The 24,370-nt window shown below is 32.1% G+C and overlaps 1 long non-coding RNA gene across 1 annotated transcript; it reads right to left on the reverse strand.

Annotated features, from left to right (window-relative positions):
- Window positions 1–10,619: 10,619 nt before the first annotated feature.
- Window positions 10,620–12,014, reverse strand: LOC148597896 (uncharacterized). Its single transcript, XR_015918559.1, has 3 exons — window positions 11,864–12,014; window positions 11,267–11,428; window positions 10,620–10,879 (listed from the first exon to the last, which is right to left on the reverse strand). It is a non-coding gene; the product is annotated as an uncharacterized LOC148597896 (long non-coding RNA).
- Between the last annotated feature and the right edge of the window lie 12,356 nt (window positions 12,015–24,370).

The following is a 24,370-nucleotide window of genomic DNA, read 5'->3' on the forward strand; positions in this document are numbered from 1 at the left end:
TGATGCTGGATTCACGACACCTATATTTAGACTGATTGAATTATATAGTCCAAAGGAGATTCTGAGTAACATTTTCTTTTCATTCTTTTTATTGAAATGGTTGCTTTACAATATTTCATGATAAAGAAATCCTGGGGGCAAAATCTCAGCTGTTGTCAAATTTTCCTAGTCAGACTAGAACTGTACACAGGCAAATTTTCTTTTCATTTACATCACAAAAAGTTCACATTATATGTATATCGCGATTTCGACAAGAAACTTTGACATTTGACTTCGTACCCAAATCACATGATCTTCATGTAAATTTCTGTGAAGAGAATTATCTTTGCTTGGCTTAATTTCATAAACAAGAAAAAAAATCCCATACAATTAATAGTATATGAACGAATATTTAAAATGATTTTGAGATTTTGACCCCTATACACAAACCATGACTGGGTTATAATCATTGAAATGGACAATGCAAAAAATGAAATCAGTCTCTCTCTCTCTCTCTCTCTCTCTCTCTCTCTCTCTCTCTCTCTCTCTCTCTCTCTCTCTCTCTCTCTCTCTCTCTCAAATGTATATAAGTTCGAGTCCCGCGGAGGGAACGACCAAAAATTTGGTTCGCAAATTTGACAGTTTTAACATCGTTGGGAATTTTTCCGACCCTCCTATAAGTTTACATTATCTTCCCTGCAGTAATTTGAGCCGATGGAGCAGTGTAGCGAATGAGTCGTCACATTCTAAGACGTTTGTATAATATTGATTTGTTGTTACATGCATCTTTAATTTGATCCTCTATCCTACTTAATAACATCTAAATGAACTGTCCCGTACTACCATACATCGTGTAAGTTTCAGCCCTAGATTAATCCTACGAGGAGGAATGACCCGGCCAGCGAAAGCTGTATTTTTTATATAGCCTAGCTGGCCGAGTGATCTAGGGTGCTGGACTTTGTGCAGGCGGTGTTGCCATAGATGTCACAGAGGTACGAATTCGAGTCCCGCGGAGGGAACGACCAAAAATGTGCAAATTTGACAGTTATAACATCGTTGGGAATTTTTCAGACCTTTCTATACGTTTACATACCTTCCCTGTATCAATTTGATCCGATGGAGCAGTGTACCGAATAGAGTCGTCACATTCTAAGACGTTGTATAATATTGATTAGTTGTGACATGCATCATTAATTTGATCCTCTATCTTACATAAAAACATCTAAATGAACTATCCCGTACTACCATACATCGTGTACTAAGTTACAGCCCTAGATTAATCCTACAAGGAGGAATGACCTGGTCAGCGAAAGCTATATTTTTATATAGCCTAGCTGGCCGAGTGGTCTAGGGTGCTGGACTTTGTGCAGGCGGTGTTGCCATAGATGTCACAGAGGTACGAGTTCGAGTCCCGCGAAGGGAACGACCAAAACAATTTGCATCGCAAATTTGACAGTTCTAACATGGTTGGGAATTTTTCAGACCTTTCTATATATATATATATATGTTGCACGCTAGAAAATGTCATTGACAAAATAAAATCAGATGTCAAACACTTATCCAACAACTACATTCCATCTTTCTTCAACATTACGCCCGATGGGAAAAAGCAATACAGTCGTTGAAAAACCGTGACGATATAGTCATAGAACCAGCAGACAAAGGCAGAGCCATCGTAGTTATGGATAAAAATAACTACATCTCAGAAGCTGCGTCAACTTTCGGATGAAAGATTTTATAAAAAAGCTACCCAGTGACCCTACTAAATCTTTTAGTGAAAAAATCACTTCAGAGCTGAACAAAAAGGACGACAGCATTACTGAAGAACACTTCGAATACTTAAAACCAGAGGATCCAAGTCCCGGATGTTTTTACCTTCTAACTAAAATTCACAAAAAAGGTATTCCTGGACGACCCATAATAGCTGCTAATAGTCACCCAACCGAAAAAATTTCTGAAAGAGTAATCAAGGGAACCAAGGTTATAGCGGTAATCAAAAAATCTGCTATTGTTTTCTACTTCTATCTCTGACAATAAACATTGGATGTAAAACGTTTTGCAGACAACAATATTGTTATGGGCTTCGTCTGTGGATACGACAATATATTTGCCATGTATAGTAGACAATATTTTTGCTATTTCGGTGTCTTTGAAAACTGATGTAGCATAGGCACTCATTGACTTACTTAAAACTTTCATTCGTTTACAAATCTGAATACTGTTGACAAGAAATTTAAACTAATTTGACATGCGATCTTAAAAGACCAAAAATCTATTTAAAGAACCAGATAGAACACATATTTTTTTTATATCGGACTGACTAAATCTTGGTATCCAATTCCTCATTCAGAATCTAGTTTACACGTTTTTCATTGCCAATATTCTATTCCTCTCAAATTAACACATTTCATATTTAGTATATTTACAGAAGTGTTATGATAACCGTCATACACACTTGTTACAACTTTGAACATACCAGTGACCTGAACATAGCTCATAACTACTATAAGGTTTTTAAGTCTAGTTCGTCCTTCATTTATGATTAGACATTTCTACTGCTGAATGCGTTCTAAACCGAAGACCGATTTTGAATTTAGTTTGCTACTTCCGGGTGCATCAATATTATGCATAAATAACATTTTTTTTTCTATTTTGTGTTATTACCATACTTATTATGGCGTAGAAATAGTGAAAGATAATATTTTCATTATCAAATTTACACATAAAAGGTTTCCGTGTATAAGATTGTAGTTTCTACTCTATTCAAAACCACTTATCATTATCATTCTTCTTTCTCTCAAAGTTCTGTCTATGAGTCTTCGAGTGTTCTCAAAAACACCACTACGGATTAAACAAAACCAAACTTGGCACAGTATTCCAATGCTATTCAAAGTTCTGCAATGCATATAATTCGAACATGGACGCCACTTTGAAGATAAAGAAGGCATAACATATTGGAAAATCAATTATGACTTGATATTGGTCTAAAAATAAGATTATGATAAGGGGCTCCGATCGGTTATTTGGAATAGATAAAATTATAAAATGGCAACCATTCCAATATTTATAGAAAATAAAATATATGAAATTAGGTCCAGGAGGTTTTATGAGTTTGGATATTTTAATGTGATATCAAAATGTTACTATTCGGTCAAAACAAGCCCACTGAATTTATTTTCTGTCCTTATAAAATTTTATAAAAGACAATAGTTATAATAAAATGATGCAGTGTTACCATAGATGTCACAGCGGTACAAGTTCGAGTTACGCGGAGGGAACGACAAAAGATTTGCTTCTATCATCATTGGGAATTTTTCAGACTCTTCTATACTAACATTATTCTACCTGTATCAATTTGATCCGATGGAGCTGTGTAGCGGATAGAGTGGTCAAATCATTTTACGTTGTATATATACACACATAGATATGATAATTAAATAGAAATCAAATGTTTATGTTTTTGTTTCTCTTTGTCATTTTCTTCGTTTTGTTTTTGTTCTGTTTTTGTTTTGTTTTGTTTTTGTTTTCTTTTGTTATGTTTTTTTTCTTTTGTTTTTGTTTTGTTTTGTTTTGTTTGTTCCTTTTTTGGGGGCAGGGGTGTATTTTTGTTAACTCTTTTTACTGTATTTAATTTTCATTTTTCTTTTCTTGGTATTTTTTTTCTTTTTTCCTGTTTTGAAAATAGTTTCGTAAACATTAAAGTACCCCCATCACTTGATGATATTCAATGTAATTCACCTTATTTATCTATTTTTTGTCTGTTTCTATTTGGCAAGCTTCACATTAAGATATCAGAACGTCCTCGCATAGATTTACAACTTTACTGACCTGAAAATGTCATCTAAGCTTTGAGTAATATTGTGATAACATGACAAATAAAAATATATAGTTACACATTTTGATACTACAAATGTTTCTTCTCATTTGACATGCTTTCTTAAAAAAAAGAATATTTGCACAAACATGGTGGAATTTAAGTACAGCTCTTCCTCATATCCAAGGCAAAAGGATAAGTAATTCATGCAATCCAAAATATTTGTTATTCAAATTCCTTCATTAGGCCTCACCGAAACTGAACTCGATAAGATAAGTGAAAATGGGAGTTGCCCACCGGGAATATTAACACTTAAAATTAGGTTTCAATCTTTTTTTTTCAGAAAAGAACGGAAACATTCCCGTAAGAGTTTTTAGCTCTATGCAGTCAAAAAATATTGGAAGATATATCACCATATATAGCAGTTCCAAGGAAATGAATAAAAGAAATATTGTTTTTAGGACCTAACAAATGTATTTGAGCAGTTTCATTGAGTATTTTGAGATATCATGAATCACTCTGCCTGGTTTTTAGACAGAACCATACTTAATATATTATTAAGTTATTCATTTAATAACCTAGAACGTGGGCGTTTCCCTTCCCTTCTTTCACTACCATTTTATTAAATTCAACATTTGGAAACCGTCAAAAATCCCATTCATGGCACGAATTTAGATATATGTGAGCATATGTGAAGATGTGCGAAAGTAAATTGCGATAAAGGCTCTCATTAACCTAAAATACAACTGAAAATTAATCATAAAGTATTGAAAGATTTACATGCAAATATGAAGACTTGAAATCAAAACAAACGAGATAGCAAAATACTTTTTTTCTATAAAAAGTCAAAATTTTGCTTGAAGATTACTTAAATTCGGATATTCTGTTAATTTTGTACTTTTCGGTCACTTTCTAGTGAATCCCCCCTCCCCCGAATCAACTTTATATTTAGTTAATACAATCATTATAAAGCAAATGCAAAAGTGTAAAGACGTACTTTTGGTGTGGATATTGAATTTCTGATTGCAAATATGTCAGAAAAAATAATAATGACACAATTCTTAGCAATTTTGTGAAATGACGTATACTTGTGACACCATTAAGACGTCATTTCAATAAACTAATGCTACATGTTCAAAGTATTTTGTTTTTTGTTTTTGTGATCGATTTTCATGTTATTACAACATAGTTGATGTTTTTCGGCAACATTAATTACCTCACTCCCCTGCCTGAAATTTGGAGACCTTGATTGCAAGGTTCAATTGCATGCGAAATCTCTCCTATTATCTTTAAGCGTCTATGCACTAGATTTCAAAACTCCATAAGAATCCATGAAAAATTACGCTTCAGACCTGAATCTGCATAATGTACCACCACACCATTTATAAAACTTTAAACTCGATCCTCACAGCGGTCAAAGAGAGCCCCAGTCATACCTAGACACTTGTTACCTCCGCAGTGGTATTAATTTAATGTAGATCCTGAAAAATTCGAAAGACCTTCTTGAAACCCTCAATTCAAGATTATGTTCAGAATACAATAGCATGAAAACCTATGATTTTTTTTTCTACCCATTATACTTCTATTCCCCATATTCAGTTAAAATTCCGACTCAAAAACATTCTATGCCTTTGTTACTTAAGAAAAAGGCGGTGCACCTAGATACAGATTTGTACATGTAGTACTTTAGACATAATCCCAATACTTTGTTAACGAAAAACAATTCCAAAATCATCTCAAAAGTATATCGAAAAAGATGCTTTCAAAATGCTAGATTATTTTACCAATTACATATTTGGCCAGTGTGGTGGACGCAACTTTCAAGAAATATTCGTCTTTCAATCCATTGTGAACAAATTGTGCTCCTCTATTCACTGACATTCCTTCACTCCCACGAGGCTGGTTTTATACATGTAGTGTGTGGAGTTTTCATATCACAACTCATACGCTATGCTAAAGCTGGCGGTAATTACGCACAACTTTTGTACTGAGCTAGACTTATTACAATAAGACTTATATAAGAAGGTTATATTGTAATAAAATTGAAGTCATCAATGCAGAAGTTTTATAGTCGTCATCATAAACTCGAGGACCGTTACTGTGTATCCATCTACACAAAAAGAACCAATTTGTTCACAATGTCATAGTTTTGTTTTTTTTTCCTTCGTCTACCAAGAATGTCACTTTTTATGAGCAACACAGTGGGTGTTTCTAGAAATGCAAACGACGCTTCTCTTCTCTCTTTTTCACTCTTCCGAAAACATTGGATCAGTGTTTATAGGAAATCTCCACTGTGTTTACTTAAAAAAAACCCTATTCAAACCCCACCGCAGATTTCATGCGCCTGTCCACAGTCAGGAGATGTTTGTCGTGAATATGTCTTTTAGGGGTTATATTACTTTTTAATTTGATTTTGAAGAATTTTCATCATTCGTTGTTGTCGAGGCCTTTCCCAGCTTACTCATAAAGATGTGTTTATACTCATTAAAGATCTTCTGGTGATCTCTAAAAGTATTTACTATTCTGTATTTAGGTTATACCCGGGTGCTTTTGTTTCGTTTCACCATATCCATTCTTTTTCAGCGACATTTTTTGAAAGATAAAATAAATTCTATTTCAACATTAGTATGCCTTGTGAAGATTTTAACAAATCTTTTTTTATTCACTATTTTAACGTTTTTTCTCTCGATTAGCAATTTCCGTACAATATTTGAATTTTGTCGGCAGATGAAAGTACAACAGGAGATATCTTTAGTTGTCTTACTTGAATGTACCGAATGTACCATTGCCAAATTTTCAAAAGACTTAGGAAAGAAAACAATGTTTTCGCTTTTACTTGATAAAAACGAACTTACCAACTAATATTTTTCAAATTATTATTTCAAAGAGTAATAAAAGTGACCAAAATTCTAGCGGAAATCAAAAGAATTTAATCCAGGGGCAAAAACCAGACATGGGAAACAGACAAAACAAGAAAGAACATAAAGTTACTAAAACATACATACGAAATATACATTTAAAGGAAGGAAAAGTGTAAAGAATAGTTAAAGGGTTAAAAAGTTCATATATCATCACTTAGTTTTACAGCATAAATGTTCAGTCCAAAGACGTCTTTGATATTACTTAATTCTCCTGCAGTATCTACTGAAAGAAATGAAATACAAATTTGCTACTTTCAAATATTACCAAATATTTAGCAAATACCCAGATGTACAGATGAGTTTTAGAGAACATGAGTAGTTATTCAGAATTCATGCGCCTGTCCACAGTCGAGAGAATTTTGTCATGAATGTGTCTTTGAGTGGTTATATTACTTTTTAATTTGATTTTGAAGAATTGTCATCACTCAGTTACTTTGTTGTCGAGGCCTTCCACAGCTTGCTTAAAGATGTGTTTTCGCGCATTAAAATGCTTTGGTGATGTCAAAAAGTATCTACTATTCTGTATTTAGGTTATACACTGGTGCATTGGTTACGTTTCACTATATCCGTTCTTTTTTAATGACATAAAATAAAATTCATTGAACTTTAATGTGTTCAATCCCGAGTGCTTGCTTATATTGCAATTTTGCTCAATATGGTCTAATTTTATATGTAATTGTTCAGACCGAAATGGCCGTTTAAGACTTCGACAAAAGTAATAGTGTCTCACTCCGGCGCCCCGCTCATTAACGGTGAAAAAATAATGAGTTAGTTACCTGTTACCTAATAATAACAATGTAATATGAAACAGTGTTATTTAAAGCATTTATGAACCGTCGATGGTATACCAATCAATGGCTTGACAACTGTATGACGGCGGCATCGTTCATATTGATAAGATTTGTTTTCAATTCATATAGGTTTACGTCGTGTCATACATTGTGCATTTGCGTGTAGGAATATATACATGTTTGTAAAGAGGCACTAATGGTGAACTGGATCATGACAGCTGTATATTTTCCGTTTTAATCAAATTTCTTTTGTATAATTGTTTTTGGTTGAACCTACAGTGTAATTGGACCACCATTTATTCTTACATATTATTATTATATATATATATTTTACAGTTTTTCATTGTCAGAATTTTTAAATCGGCTGGGTGAAAATTTTTGGGGCCGCACGCTCGTACCCTTTTACCTGTTATGTTACCCTCCCCCCTTTCCGCCGTGCTCCTATGGTGCTCTTATAGAAACAAAATTACAAGTAGTATTAGTACTACGATTAATAGAGTGGGTATATGTACTTAGTACTACATGTCGAAGAGGCTCGTAATTACTTTGTTACTTTCATGGTTTAAGATTCTGTGTACCCTGTCCCTTCCGCTTACAAAATCTGGCTGAATATTTAGAATATTGCAAGAAATTACTTTCGCTGTTCCCTTGTAGGCTAGTCAACTAGATCTCCTATCGAGGTTTAAATAAAAGTAAAAAAAAATACATCTTCCTTGGTAATCTTGTATTGGTAATTTTGCAGTGGATGACAGTCCAAGCCAAGCAAGGAACTAAACCAGGAACCTTCCACGAGCGAAACTACTACTGCGCAGATTGGCGACTCGTGTTGATGATACCACAAAAAAATTCTCCTTTTTTGAATGAGACATTTGAGTGATTTTTTGGATATCCCTATAAAAAATATTTGCTACAATTTTAACAATACCAAATATATGCCCAGTTTTTCTTTGAAATATTTATTTCTAATTTAATACAATTATGTATAAAGAATTCCAAAGTTGCTTTTATTCATGATATTGGTAACATATTATTATAATAATTATAAAATACACATTTTAGTACAGTAATAGTGATCATGTTCCTTCTGATCGCCATTCTGTACAATACGTACTTTATGAACATATGCCGGCACTTGTACATACATGGATAACATGCCTTGCTATTATAACCTTAAACCCACCGGGACGGGCCAGTGTTTTTCACAAATATGATCGAACACAAACGTGATCGCAGGCTGCAGCTGCAAAAAAAGTCTGTTTGGCTTTTTCTGCCATACCTTTCATTTATAATACATGTTCTTTCTACATCGGGGTCTTTGAAACTGATGTGGCATTGACACTCATCGACCTACATTCGCTGACTTTCATTCGTTTCAAAATTGAAAACATCGCGTAACAAATGCACCAACGTGTAACCAAAATACAGTATAGTAAATACTTGCAGAGATCACCAAAGAAAAGTCTTCAATAAGTGTAAACACAGCTATAAGTAAGCTTTCGAAGGCCCAAAATCAAAATAATAAAATCCACGGTAACTGAACGACGACAATTCTTCAAAATCAAAGATTAATATTACCACATAAAGACACATTTATGGTCAACATCTGTTGACTGTGGACAGGCGCACGCGTGAAATCGGCGGTGGGGTTTAAATAGTTTTATAAGTATACAAAGTGGAGATTTCCTATCCACTGCTCCAATATTTTCAAAAGAGTGAACAATACAGATGTTTTTAGACGGTAAGGTACGAAGACGAAAAAAAAACATATCAATAAAATTCCAACGAGTAACTGATTTCCACATGTTTTCTCCCTCATCTCTAAGTGCTTCAACGTGCCTATGCTTGTCATTGAAATTTGAGTATCAAATATAACGCCACCACTGGTATCAGATTTTTGTGACAGGAAATCTTTTACTTTGAAAGACTTGATTTTTAAGCCTTAAAGACTTATTCTTTGAAATGGTAATTAGTTCTTCCACTTAAATATTTTATTTGTGAATCATATATGGTTTCATATATGAAATGTTAAAGCCATGAAAATAATCTTGTTTTTAGTCAATATGTCTTTTTTTTTTATCTCAGATATAATGATAAATAGGGAATGTAAGCACGCTTCCATGGTTCTCGAAGTCACTGTAGTACTTTTTGTGGTTGTTGTATGTTTAGCAATTAATTTTCATTATATGGCTTTCAATCTATGCTGCTTTTACAGGCATATATTTAAGAACCAATATATAGATAGTAGCCTAACGGATAATATGATATTTAACATAATATTATTTTAAAAAATTTAAAAAGTGAGTGTTTACCAAATTAACATTTAGAAACATACGCCAATTTCAGTTTATTGGAGACTTGTGCAACAATTATGTACAATTTCGACACGAGAAAAGACTGAGTATCAAGGCACTTCTATATTAAGTTTAATAGAATGGTGTCAAAATATCGACAGTGAACACGTATGTAATGGATATTGAATGAATAATGTAAGAAAATATATAAAACACTATTTGTTCGTGAAAGTATTCTATTTCGTTTAAGATAGCATGTGAAATGAGAAACATATTTATATCATTTGTTAATGTTGTGCAAATTCGTCTACTTCAGATATATCTCAACATGCTGCACACTTTTAACAAATGTCAGAATTTTACTAAGCATGATGGTTTTGGAGATATATGCTAAAAACTGTCTGACCACAACTTTTAGTAACTTGGTCATGTTTTTCGACAAATAGACAATGCCAACATTATGTCTATGAAAAATACCCTCGGAATCATTCATAACAAATTTGGTTCAAGTTTATCCAGTAGTAACAGAGAAGTGTATCAAAGTTATAACGTTTAAAATAACAAGTAATGTTGAAAAGGGGGAAATAACTACAACATGCCGTTAACAATTTTACACGAAAATATGGCTTCAGATAGATCTCATCATGCTGAACACTTTAACCCAGTGTCCAAATTGTGCTTAACTTATGGTTTTGGATGCAAAAAACTTCTGTCTGAGCTCAATTTTTAATAACAGTAGCGATGATTTGACGGATTAAAATATGTAGCAATTTCTTGTAAAATATTTAAATTCTGTCGGCAGTTGAAAGTGTAACAGGACACATCTTAAGCTATCTTTATTTTAATATATCGAATGTACATATTGCCCATGAATTTCCAAAAGAGAAAAAAAATTGATTTTGCTTTGACTTGATAAAAACAAAATTACCAACCAATATTTTTCAAATCATTTTTTTTAAGAAAGAAAAATGTACAGAGTAGGTAAAGGGTTACAAAAGTTTATATATTATTACTGAGCATTAAAACATAGATAGTCAGTCCAAAAACATCTTTTGCGTTACTTGTCTTCTCCTGTAGTGTCTCCTGAAAGATATAAAATGCTTATTTACTATTTTCAATTAAATACCAAATATTTCGAAAATATTCAAACATGCAGTTTGTTCTTGATCAATATAGTAGTTAATTCAGAATTTCAACTTTACTGTAGGTCAGGATCGATATAACACTGATACTTATTTATCTCTTAATGGATGTTTGACTACCTTTATCGTTGCATGTTGTTTTATTTTATCATTATCATAATTATATTTAGTGTCTTTTGAAGAACAAAAATACCAATGATACACTGTTCATTAATAATAAAAAAAATATGTTAACATAGTTTGAAAAGAAAAGATGTTTACATTTATGTATACAATGTATACGTATAAAATGTAAGAAATATTCATATAATTATATCTAAGTATTTACCATGCAGACGGCCACGCCGGCTAGGCGGCGTATAAACTAATCGTCCTTGGATAAGTTTTTTTCTGCCATAAGATATTTCTCCATGACATAGTGCAATTATTGCAAGTAAGATAATCGTGATTATCTTAAAAATCTGCATTTTCTCATTCAATTCTTCAGTCGCTGAAAACATTGAACTTATTCATTTGGTAATGTAAAAATTAATTTTATTAGAATACTCAGAAATAGATGTTCTGGTGGTGTAAGATGAACAGAGGAAATGATAGTCTAATATGTTCAACAAATTTCTGTATTTATTTGGAACTGCTTTCTTCTCAATAAAACTTATGACTTTAATGATCAATTCTTAAATTAAAGTGATTGAGATTCGATCAAATTTTATATAATATATTCATAACCATGATAGTTCTATGAGGTAGCATGTATATATAGGATTGTGTTTAACGATGATATGCACGTTAACCGTGAAAATTGAACAAATATTTTCAAACCGTTTTCGAAATGTCATCGGGAACATAATTTGAGATCATAACGAATTTTAAAGTTCCTACAAATCAATACATTACAATGCGCTTGTAATCTAATATAATTAATTACCTTTTTTAAATCAGCTTTTTCATCAAGAAATCGCTCCAAGATACATTCGATCGTTGGAACGTTCTTGCTATTTATGGAAAAATGAGAATCTCGGTCACCTTTACCTACCACGTGACATCTTCCATCGCCTTGACATTCTATGTGATATCATTCATACAAAGATACAAAGGATTCATTTTTTTATTTAAAAATAGTATCTCTTAACCTTTGAAATTTGATCTGGAAAAGTCGTTCATCTAATAGCTTTCGTATTAAAAATTCCTTCTCAGACGCGATTTGTAAGTATTGTTAACTACTTATATGTTCTATATTTAGTCACAAATATGTCATACTTTATTGATATACTGTAGATTCAGAAATTGTTGTGATGTTTCTTTTTATTGAAGAAAAAATGCTAAAGACACTATTTCACTTTTATCTCAAAACTCGCACAGTTAAAGTTTTGGCGTAAAACTTCTGTAGTGATGACTTCAACCTTGTAGCAACATGACCCTGTTCGAAAAGCCTACTTGTTAGATTCTAGCGCGATACAGAAAGTCAAGATAGTTTTAGCAAGCTCTGGCATAACGTATGGGTTGTGATATGAACAATCCATACGCTGGTGCTGAAGGGATGTTGCCACAAATAAAAGGAAAGCTGACAATTCTGAATGAAAAATAAACACGTTTTTTCGTAAAGTTTGGTCAATAGTTTCCCCTTGCCATCGATTTCTAAGTGTATGTCAAGATATGCAGCTGACTTCACAATGTCTGTAGTATCCTTTATCTCAAGTTCTTTTGGGTAGATATGATGTATCAAATCCCCGAAATTAGGATTGTTTAAAGATAATACGTCATCTATATATATATATATAGGAAACTGAGATTAAAGGATCTAGCTAAACGATATTGTCTCTTTCTGATCAGATTTGCTATAAAGTCAGCCCCTGAAGAGTGAACGAATAGGTCAGCATGTAGGGGAGAACAATTTGTACCCATTGGAATGCCGACCGCTTGTTGAAAAACGCGTCTACCACACTGGACAAATATCTTCTTCCTTATTTTTGGAAGATGATTTGGAATTATTTTTTCAAAGTATGTGGAATCTTTAGAAAGGCCTATATATTTGTATCTAGGTGTACCATCTTTCTTTGGAAAAACAACGATGTACTACCACACTCTCCAAAGAAGAGATAGTGGAAAACCATAATTCTGTGCTATCCTCTTTTGGTCTTTCTCCTAAGGACGATGATTGCTATTTACCGTCTATATACTGGATTCCTAAAGTCCACAAGAATCCATACAAACAACGTTATATAGCTGGATCTTCGAAATGTACCACCAAACCTTTTTTTAAAACTTTTAAATGTAGATCCTGAACAATTTCAAAGAACTTTTGGAGGCAATCTATTCAAAACTATTATCAGAATATAATAGCATTAAAACAAATGATTTTTCAACACTGTATACTTCTATTCCCTATACTCAGTTAAAATCCCGACTTTAAAACATAATACATCGTTGTTTGTCAAAAAATGTGGTATATCTAGATACATATATATATATGTCTTGCTAAATTTTCTTCATTCTTTGAAAGAAATAACTCCAAATCATCTTCCAAATACACAGAAGAAGATGTTTACAAAATGCTGGAATTTTTAATCGACAACATATTTGTCCAGTGTGGTTGACGCGTTTTACAACAAACATTCGGCATTCCAATGGAAACAAATTGTGATCCACTACTTGATGACCTATTCATTCATTCTTCAGGGGCTGACTTTATAGCTAATCTGATCAGAAAGAAAGAATATTGTTTAGCTAGATCCTTTATCTCAGTTTCCGCTATATAGATGATGTATTATCTTTAAACAATTGTAATTTTGGGGATTTGATACATCGCCTCTACCCAAAAGAACTTGTGATAAAGGATACTACAGACACTATCAACTGCTTATCTTGACCTACACATAAAAATCGAAAACTATTGACAATACTTTACCACAAAGGTGATGATTTTTCATTCATAATTGTAAACTTTCCTTTCATCTGTGGCAACATCCCTTCAGCACCAGCGTATGGATTGTTCATATCACAACCCATACGTTATGCCAGAGCTTGCTGAAACTACGTAGACTTTTTGTATCGCGCTAGAATTCTAACAAAAAGGCTTCTCGAAAAGGATTATGTTGCTACAAGATTTAAGTCATCACTACAGAAGTTTTACGCCAAAACTTTAACTGTGCGAGTTTTGAGATAAAAGTGAAATAGTGTCTTTAGCATTTATTTTTCAATAATAAGAAACATCACAACAATTTCTGAATCTACAGTATATCAATAAAGTATAACATTTTTGGGACTAAATATTGAACATTTAAGTAGTTAAAAATACTTTCATACATTCGTCACACTTACGAATCACGTCTGAAAAGGAATTTTAAATACAGAAGCTATTAAATGAACAACTTTTCCAGGTCAAATTTCAAAGGTTAAGAGATACGATTTTTAAATAAAAACTGAATCCTTTGTATCTTTGTATGTATGATATTAGATAGAATGTCAAGGCGATGGAAGGTGTCACATGGTAGGTAAGGGTGACCGAGATTCTCTTTTTTTCTATAAATAACAAGAAAGTTTCAGCCATTGAATGTATCTTAGAGAGATTTCTTGGTGAAAAGGTTGATTTTAAAAAGGTTGTTAATTATATAAGATTGCACGCGTATTGTAGTGTGTTGACTTTTAGATTTAAAGAATAGTTTTCCATTCACATATCATTTGCGTGCAAACTTTTTTTTTTGTGACTGAATGTGTAGTATTAGAACAAGACATTTTCATTTAAGGGAAGGAAAATAATAAAATTAGATTTTTTGATAGCTGAACACGAATCACACATTCAACTTGGTTACTTTCGCATGGCCTCTTAATGAATGAAAATGTGTTGCTTTGCAATGTAAATACTTCAATATAAATAATATATATGTATATTTCTCTTTCCATTGTAAACAAGAGTTTAAGTAAATGTCTTTTTGTTAATTTTTATCACAGTATTCAAGAGTAAGTGCGCGATTTTATTTTCTTTCAAAATATGAGTATGCTTGCAGCTTACTTTGGTTGTCACGGAGGACGAATTCATTTCTGCTTAAAATGCTCAGTTTTGAAACAAAATCATTTTAATATGCATTTTTCCGATTATGAAAAAATACTACATAATTGCTACATAATCACGAGAACATACGTAAAAATGGTGAAAAAAGAGCAGTTGAAACCATCACGCGACCAAGGTATACTATTGTTCAAGTGTAATTTTATTTTATAAAAAAATGTTATTGAAAAAGAACGGATATGGTAAAAGGTAACAAATGCACCAGAGTATAACCTAAATACAGAATAGTAAATATTTTTAGAGATCATCAAATGATCTTTAATAAGTGAAAACACATCTTTAAGTAAGCTGTGGAAGGCCTCGACAACAAAATAACTGAATGATGATAATTCTTCAAAATCAAATTAAAAAGTAATATAACCACACAAAAGCACATTCATAACAAATATCTCCTGACTTTGGACAGGCGCATAAAATCTGTGATGAGGTTTCAATAGTTTTATTTTCTAACTAAACACAGAGGAGATTTCCTATATACACTCGTCAATTGTTTTCAAAAGAGTGAAAAAAGATAAGCGTCTTTTGTATTTCTAGAACCACCCACTGTGTTGCTCATAAAAAGTCACATTCTGGGTAGAAGAAGGAAAAAACAAAACTATGACATGGTATGGAAGTCTATTTCTGTCATCGTGATAAATAAATGATGCAAAAATTATCTCGAAAAGTCGTGATAATTTGGGTATTTTGTCGACATAAATGACAATTTTATCTAAAAAAGTCACGATAATTTTTCGCAATAATTAAGATAATTATGTCGACCGTTCGATATAATTACATGAATTATCGCGACTTTAAGGGAACCGACGACAACTTGTGCCTTTGACATCAAATATTTTCACGATAAATTATGACAATTGTACACTAATACAACGACTTTATGAGCTAATTATCATGACAAATCGTGATATATTATCGCAACTGGTCGGAAAGTTATGATGTTTAAGATATCTGTCGACATTAACTATCGCAATCTGAGAATTTAAAGTTGTGAAAATGCCAAGTAGTGTCAACAACAAAACATGCGAGTTGCGATATATCATGTTGACGTTTTCGTGAATGAACTTGGCTTATTGACTATATCTCGACAAAAGCTAGTTTTTCGGGGTAAGTTACGAAAACTTATCGTGACTTTTTGAGATGAAATTGTCGTTTATGTCGACAAAATACACTAATTATCATGACTTTTCGAGATAATTTTTCGCGACTTTTATTTATCTTGATGACAGAAATAGACTTCCATAACATGGTGAACAAATCGGTTCTCATTGTGTAGGTGGATACACAGTAACGTCCTCGAGTTTATGATGACGACCATAAAACTTCTGTATTGATGACTTCAATCTTATATCAATCTAGCCCTTTTCCAGAATTCTTATTGTAAGAAGTGCAGCATGGTACAAAAACTCTGCGTAGTTAAGACAAGCTTTGGCATGACATTTGAGTTGTGATATGAAAACTCCATACGCTACATGTATAAAATCAGCCTCATGAGAGTGAAGGGATAGATCAGCGAGTATTTGTCACAATGGATGGAAAGCCAAACAAGCGTCCACCACACTGGCCAAAAATGTCATTGGTAAACTAATCTAACATTTTGAAAACATCTTTTTCGATATATTGTGAAGATGATTTGAAATCGCTTTTTTTTACAAAGTATGGGGATTCTCTACCAAGAACGGCATGTGCAAATCTCGTTCTAGGTGTACTAATTTTTTCTTGAGTTATAATGGTGTAGAATGTTTTAAAGTTGGGATTTCAACTGAATATAGGGAACAGATATGTTCAGTTTGTTAAATTTAAATATCCTTTTGGATAAACTTAGATGAAGTTAAAATTGTACAACTACAACATAAAAAGAAAAAAATTCCTATTTTGCCCGTTTTCCAGTATTCTTTAGCTTTTTTTCCCTTATGCTAATACAGGCTGCTATGCTACTTATTATGTTGTCATTTTCTTTTACCTTCATGGCTAGTGTGTGACCTCAAGAACATCTGAAACACTAGCAGTGTCTTTGGACCACATGTTATATCTAACGGAGCAATCCGTAATAGAAAGAACTGGTAAAGACACCATAATTGTTATAGTGCATATCCACAATTTATGTGAAACATGTAATTCATATCTTCCAGAAGCAGATTGCCAATTCATATCTAATTTTGTAGACGAAATTTAATGACCTATTGATCATCGCTTAAAATTGGTATAAATTTCCCAGGCAACCTTTTTGTTGTTTTTTTACAACATGAACGTTTAATCATATAATCTGTATATTGGACAATACGCATGCGGGAAATATTTTTCACAAGATTTTAACAAATAAAAATAATAACAGGTTTCAAATGAAGTTCACATTAATTGAGACGTTTCGTGATTTTTACATGAACATTTTATAGGAAGTGTCTGTTAAGGAGGTTGACCAACGGTAATGGATATAACTCTTGAAATCAGTACTATGTTTCTATTGTATTTAATTTCACAAAAGTCTATCAAGCTTTTATTTGAAACAGAATGAAATCAGTCTATGTTACTATGATGCTCCCATGATATTGATGTAAAATGCAGAATACAAACGTTCCAATGATTTGTAAGAGTTGAGTCCCTTACCCTTCTTCTACCACCTTAAATGGAATAACAGGAAAGAATTTCCAACATATACTAGTTTGATCAAACCTGAAATTTACTTTCTCTACTGTTGCATTAATTTTACACTAAGTAGAATTGAAACCGTGATGTAAATTGCGATTCTTTTTAATGTTAGTTAAAAAGTATCATTGGAATGAAATATTGAATTTTTTTTTTTGAAATCAGTCCAAGTAACTTTGATACTTACATGAGATTAATGTAAAATGCTAATTACAAACGTTCTAATGATTTGTAAGAGTTGTATCCCCTACCCTTCGTCTAACACCTGACATGAAATAACCTCACAGGATGTTCGACAAATATAAATTTGATCAAATCCAAAATTTACTTTCTATACTCTTACATTAATTTTACACTAAGTTTTTTTTTTCAAACTGTGATGTAAATAGAGATTCAGGTCAATGTTAGGTCAGAAAATATCATGTGCAAATAAAAAAACGGCTTTAGTAACGCCAAAAGTTTACCTGTGCGAGTTTTGAGATAAAAGTGAAATAGTGTCTTTAGAATTTGTTTTTCAATAATAAGAAACATCGTGACAATTTCTTAATCTACATATGTCAATGAAATATAAGATTTAGGTGACTAAATATAGAATACTTTTAGATACGGCATGCTCTCAGATTGCGTTTGAGAGAATATTTTGAATACAAAAGCAAGTAGTTGAAAGACTTTTCCAGATCAAATTTCAAAGGTTAAGGGATATGATTTTTAAATAACAAAATGAATCCTTTGTACGTTTGTATTAATGATATCAAATAGAATGTCAAGGCGATGGAAGATGTCATGTGGTAGGTAAAGTTGGCCGAGATTCTTATTTTTTACATAATAAACAACAAAATTCTAGCTATCGAATGTATGTTAGAGAAATTTCTTGGTGAAAAGGCTAATTTAAAAAAAGTAATTAGTTATATTAGATTACACGTGTATTGTAATGTGTTGACTGTTTAATTGTAAGAATAGTTTTTTCATTCACTATTTTTGTTTGTAACAAAAAACATCTAAGGGAAGGAAAATAATAAAATTTGATTTTTTTTCTAGCTGAACACGAATCACACATTAAACTTGGTTTCTTTTTCATGGCCTCTAAATGAATGAACATGTGTTGATTTGATGTCTAATGTACACATGTTAATTCACCAAAATATCTCTGGTAAGCTATAGTCATGTTTAATGGTTAAAATATACACATTATATTAACGAATATTTTGTGTTGGTGGTCATACTTGCAGGAACCTTAACATATTTAAATATGACATTTTGCAAACGGTTTTAAAATATTTGAAGTTCAATTTTCGAGGTTAACTTGCACAATCCTATATACACTTGCTACCTCATTGAAGTATCAGGGTTATGAATGTATTATATAAAATGTGACCGAATCTCAATCATATTAAGACATGAATGTTAAAGTCATAGGTTTCCTTGAGAAGGAAGCAGTTCCAGAGAAATATTGAAAGGTGTTGAACATGTCAGACTATTTATCATGTCCTCTGTTCATCTAACACCATCAGTAAATCTGTGTTGTTGAATATTCCAGTTATGTTTATTTTTACATTACCAAATAAATAAATTCAATGTTTTCAGCGACTGAGAATTGATTAAGAAAATGCCGATTTTCAAGGTATTCACGATTATCGTACTTGTAATAATTGCACTATGTCACGGAGAAATATCTTATGGCAAAACAAAACGTATCCGAGGACGATTAGATATACCGCCATCTGGCCGTCTGCGTGGGAAATACTTAGATACAAATATATGAATATTTCTTACTTTTTATAAGTATACATTGTATACATAAATGTAAATATCTTTTCTTTTTGATTTCATATTGTCAGTTTTTGTATTGCTTTTGTTAAATGGCTAATTCTTTCACTTCAATTAGGATAAGACAATACCGTATAAATAAACACAGTCCAGTAAAAAATACAGGACGATGGTGTATATAAACAATAACACGAGAATGAAAATATAACTAACATTGAACTGATTATAAATCGAAAACACCCGAAATAATAACAGACGGTACACCAATATTAGGAGACTGCAACTTGTCTACATTTTGTTAAGCTTGTTTAAAGAATACAATTTGTATTATCTTTAAATCAAAAACAGCACTTCTATAGTTCATTCACGAAAAAAACTAAGTGTTAAACTAGGCAGGCATTCGCGTAATACGGAACATAACCGTTTTTAGTTTGTTATATTTCAAACTATGCTAACATGTTTTCTATGGTTACAGAACAGTGTCTCTTCGGTATTTTTTTCTTCAAAAGACACCAATTATAATTATGATAACGATGCAGTAAAACACAAAAAACAACTTAAAAACAAACAGCCAGCCATAAACAGATAAATTAGATATAATTGAAATGGTTTTAGTTTTGATATCTATCCTGACCTTCATTAAAGTTGTAATTCTGAATAACTTCTCAGGTTCTCCAAAAATCATCTGAACTTCCGGATATTTGCTAAATATTTGGTATTATTTGAAAATAGCAAATCTGTATTTCATTTCTTTCAGGAGATACTGCAGGAGAAGTAAAGTAATACCAAAGATGCTTTTGGACTGAATATTTATGTTGTAATACTGAGTGATGTGAAATAAACTTTTTTAAGCCCTTACCTAATCTTTACACTTTCCCTTCCTTTAAATTTGTTTTGTATGTATTTACAGTTACTTTATGTTCTTGTTATGATTGTCTGTTTCCCATGTCTATTTATTGTCCCTGGATTACATTGTTTTGATTTCTACTAGAATCTTGGTTCCCTTTATTACTCTTTTAAATACATGTACACGCCTTTATAATTGATGGTAATGTTTCAATATTGTGTTACGACATGCCGCGCAGAATTATAAGTATCAGAATCTATCAATTCACAATTGGCAGGGACATTTAGCTACTGTTGAAATCGATCGATAATAATTGTAAAAGAAGCCTAATAGTAGTTTTATTTTGTAAAAATGGCCTCCCTTGAATACACAAGTTAAGTTAGATACATCGTAATTCTTTAAATTGACTTAATGTTTCACGAGAAAAAATTGAGAAAAGTGATTGAAATCACAAAAAGGCATTTAGCTGTTTTTATCTGAAGAAATCATTGATTATTTCAATATGGATGCAAATATTTAATAATTATGATACTTCTCCAAAATTGTAATTAACATCTTTTGCATTTATATATTGCTTCATTTCAGAATTAATCTAGAGAGTCTGATATCTGTTTCAGCAGCGTCGTTTCTATGAAATTCACTACGCTAATTGTCCAAAGGGCTTCCCAACTATACCTACCGGGGTAGATATTTAGAATAAATAAAGGGGGATTAAAACAAAAAAATACAAAACCAAAATAATAAAACTATATAATAAATAAAAGTGCAAGGAAGTACTACGTTTATTAGTGGGGAATGTCGTCCAGACTAACAGCGAATATGGTGTGCTAGAAAATACCAATGAATAGTGGCACGATGTAGGGAATGTCGTTCAGACTACCAGCGAATATGGTGTGCTAGAAAATACCAATGAATAGTGGCACGATGTATTGAAACTTTATCAATGCCTGGCTATAATTGTTGATACACATTAGTGATTTCTCCAGAAGTATCCGTTGGGGATCTAGTGAAACGGTTGTCAGAACTCTTCGTTTTCACCATCCATGTAGAGGTTACTGGGTTGTGATATGAAAACTTCTTAAGTAAGTGCTGAAGGGATGTTGCCACAGTAGTAAAGGAAATTTGACAATACGGAATGAACATTCATTGCGTTTGACGTAAACATTGGTCAAAATCTTTCCTTTCCCATCAAACTCTAAGTGAAAAATCAATACATGAAGCTGATTTATTTAATCTTGGAATATTTTCTTTTGATTTCCGCTCTACATGTTACCTAAGGTACACCATTCCTATTGAACTGAGCATTCTTTCCTGTCATCCTGCGAGATGATACAGACACATTTATATTCAATGAACCAATAATGTTTAACACGATGTAAAAATATTTTAAAAGACGTTTTGACATTAAAACTCATGATAAAATACATGCATTAATTGTATAAGGCCTCTGCTAAGGGGAAATAATAAGCAGGAAAATGTTTGCAAAAAATCTAATGGGAATTTCAAGGTTTTATTTTAATATTACAAGAAAAAATTCAGTGACTTGCAGTTTTCGTTTTGAAAAAAGAATGTTAGTTAAATGTTCTTTATATAAATATAGAAAAAATTATATTTATTTAACTTGCTGTTAACCGAATTCAGTCAATCATAAATGGAATACATTGGAACAACATAACAAGTTTAGTTTTTGAATAACAAGAAATCTGGTTATTAGTTTCCTTGACTAAACAATCTCCCTTATTGCTTACACTATACTCGGCGTCACATAAATAACATACTGTTAAAATTTGAATTTAAAAGCTGCTTCATATTAGAGATAATCGGATAACTAACTTAAAGAGCTGACGAAATGTGAAAAGTAATAAAAATACATTCGAGTTATCTGTCGTTTCACAGTCAAGTCCTGAAATAGACAAGTTCTTCTTGACGCAACAATTCCCAAATTAACATTTGATTTATTCCCCTTTCGTTAGTTTCTTCTTATAAGTTAGTTTGCAGATTTCGAGTACATTGCAAAACACACGAATGATACATGATTCGCATGCAATGGTAGGGTCCAACTTCGGTGAATGATTAAAAGGGATAAATCTTGAATGAATTTGATTTTTCTCAGAAATCTGTTAACGGGGAACAGCTTTTTAGAAGGGGGAGGGATAATTAAAAAGAAACACCAACTACTTAGGCTTGTATACTGCCCCAATTTCTATTTACATTCCAACACAACCTCACGAATGATATGCAGTAGTTAGGTTTGGGATTAAATTTAAAAGAATATTTGGTTTTCATTTTCAGAAAAGCAATGTACTGTTAGTTGATGCAGTAAATTAGGACAATTACTGCAAACATACTTGCGATGAGAAAAAGAAGACTGATGGACTGACTGATGGACACATAAAAAATGTTCATACCCCAATAACAAATCCTTAACTTTGTTACCTCGGGTATATTTCTGAATAATGTTACAAAGTCCAACTACCACCCAGTTTCGTAATATTCCACAAAAAGCAAGATCTTATGACCTTGCACACCATCATTATGTGTAGAAACATCCTGCAAAAATATTTTAGATGTAGTTCAGAAACTACCGGAGGACATAGCCTGAAAAGCCATATAGTCCTATTTCTACTGAACATGACTATAAATCTAACTATCACCAATTTCGGTAATATTTCATAAAATAAAAGTTCTGTGACCTTGCACGCCTTTGTCATGTGTAGAAATATTCTGCAAAATATTTTAGATGTGGTTCCAAACTGTATGAGGAGATAGCCAGACAAACCATGATCCATATATTTCTGAGTAAAATGACTAAGTGTATTAACTATCACCAATTTCCGTAATATTTCACGAAAATCAAAATGATTTGGGCCTGGAAAACTTCATCATGTGTAGAAATATTCTGTATTTTGTATTTAAGCGATTGTAGAAATTCATTAATAATGGTAAAATTTGGGATCACCTTTGTATAGGCTATATACTAGTATGGCTGCGTATTTGATAGTATTTTGGAGCAGGTATCGTCCCTGTGCTTCAACCATAAGAATTATGTACATGAAGATAGTCTGAAAGACAACTATTTGTATTGCAAATTATATTCTGTAGGTCCAGACCGATATTCATATTCAGCATATTGATGAATATGCTGTTTACAAAGGGAAATATTTTTAACCGGAAAAAAATGAATATGTCACCAGTACAATAGTTTTTTTCCGCATCTTCACAAAACATGTAAATACGATTAAAATAATAAATCACTAAGGATTATCTATAGATATTCAGCTGAAAACTACATTAAAACCCCTAATATATCGCAAAAAAGGACAACCTTGTGAAAAAAGTAAACGAACAGCATAATCGGAATCGAAATGCAAGTTTTCTAGTACTGTGTATATAGTGTATTGTGATACATCTTGTCAGTCTAACTTGTATTTACATTTACTTAAATGTTTTGTCAGCTGTACACTTTGTTAAAATAAGTTAAGACTTGCAAATAAACTGGAATTCCATTAAAAACTATTAAACCAATATTTTCATGATCATTCTAATAATTAAGAATACGTTAAACAAATGACGGGTCCAGATTTTTACACAAAAGAAGATACTTTCTCTGGGCCGAAAATACGCATAGAATTCAGGTTTGCTATTCAACGCTGAGCAACATGTTGTTTATTTTTTTAAAACTTAAAGTATTCCTTATTTGAGATAATGGAGATAACCGTAATTTAAAATACTAACTCTTTTGAATGGTTTTCGTTGGGTAAGAACGTTAGGTACGTTTGTTAATTATCCAATTATATCTATTATGATTTTTACCTGACCTAATTATTTACAAATGTTAATCAAAAATGTTTAAAACGGAAAAAGTAACAAAAACGAGAAACAAGAAAGTATTGTTAGAAAATCAATAGCGTGCACAACATTTGGGATTTGGGAAATGTTTTCGTAAGGTGTGATCCGAAAAAAATCACCTCGTTGACTACTAGTTTGGATAATGATTTTTTTATCCGACCTTTTCATGAAATTTGCACACCATGATTCAATAAATCATAATAAACGCAGTAGATAAATAGGATTTGGAAATAAGTTATCAGATGCAGTTAACAGAAGGA

This window comes from Perna viridis, chromosome 14, assembly GCF_037379345.1.
Source record: "Perna viridis isolate PV_CMFRI_1.1 ecotype Kerala chromosome 14, ASM3737934v1, whole genome shotgun sequence".
NCBI classification, from domain to species: Eukaryota; Metazoa; Mollusca; class Bivalvia; order Mytilida; family Mytilidae; genus Perna; species Perna viridis.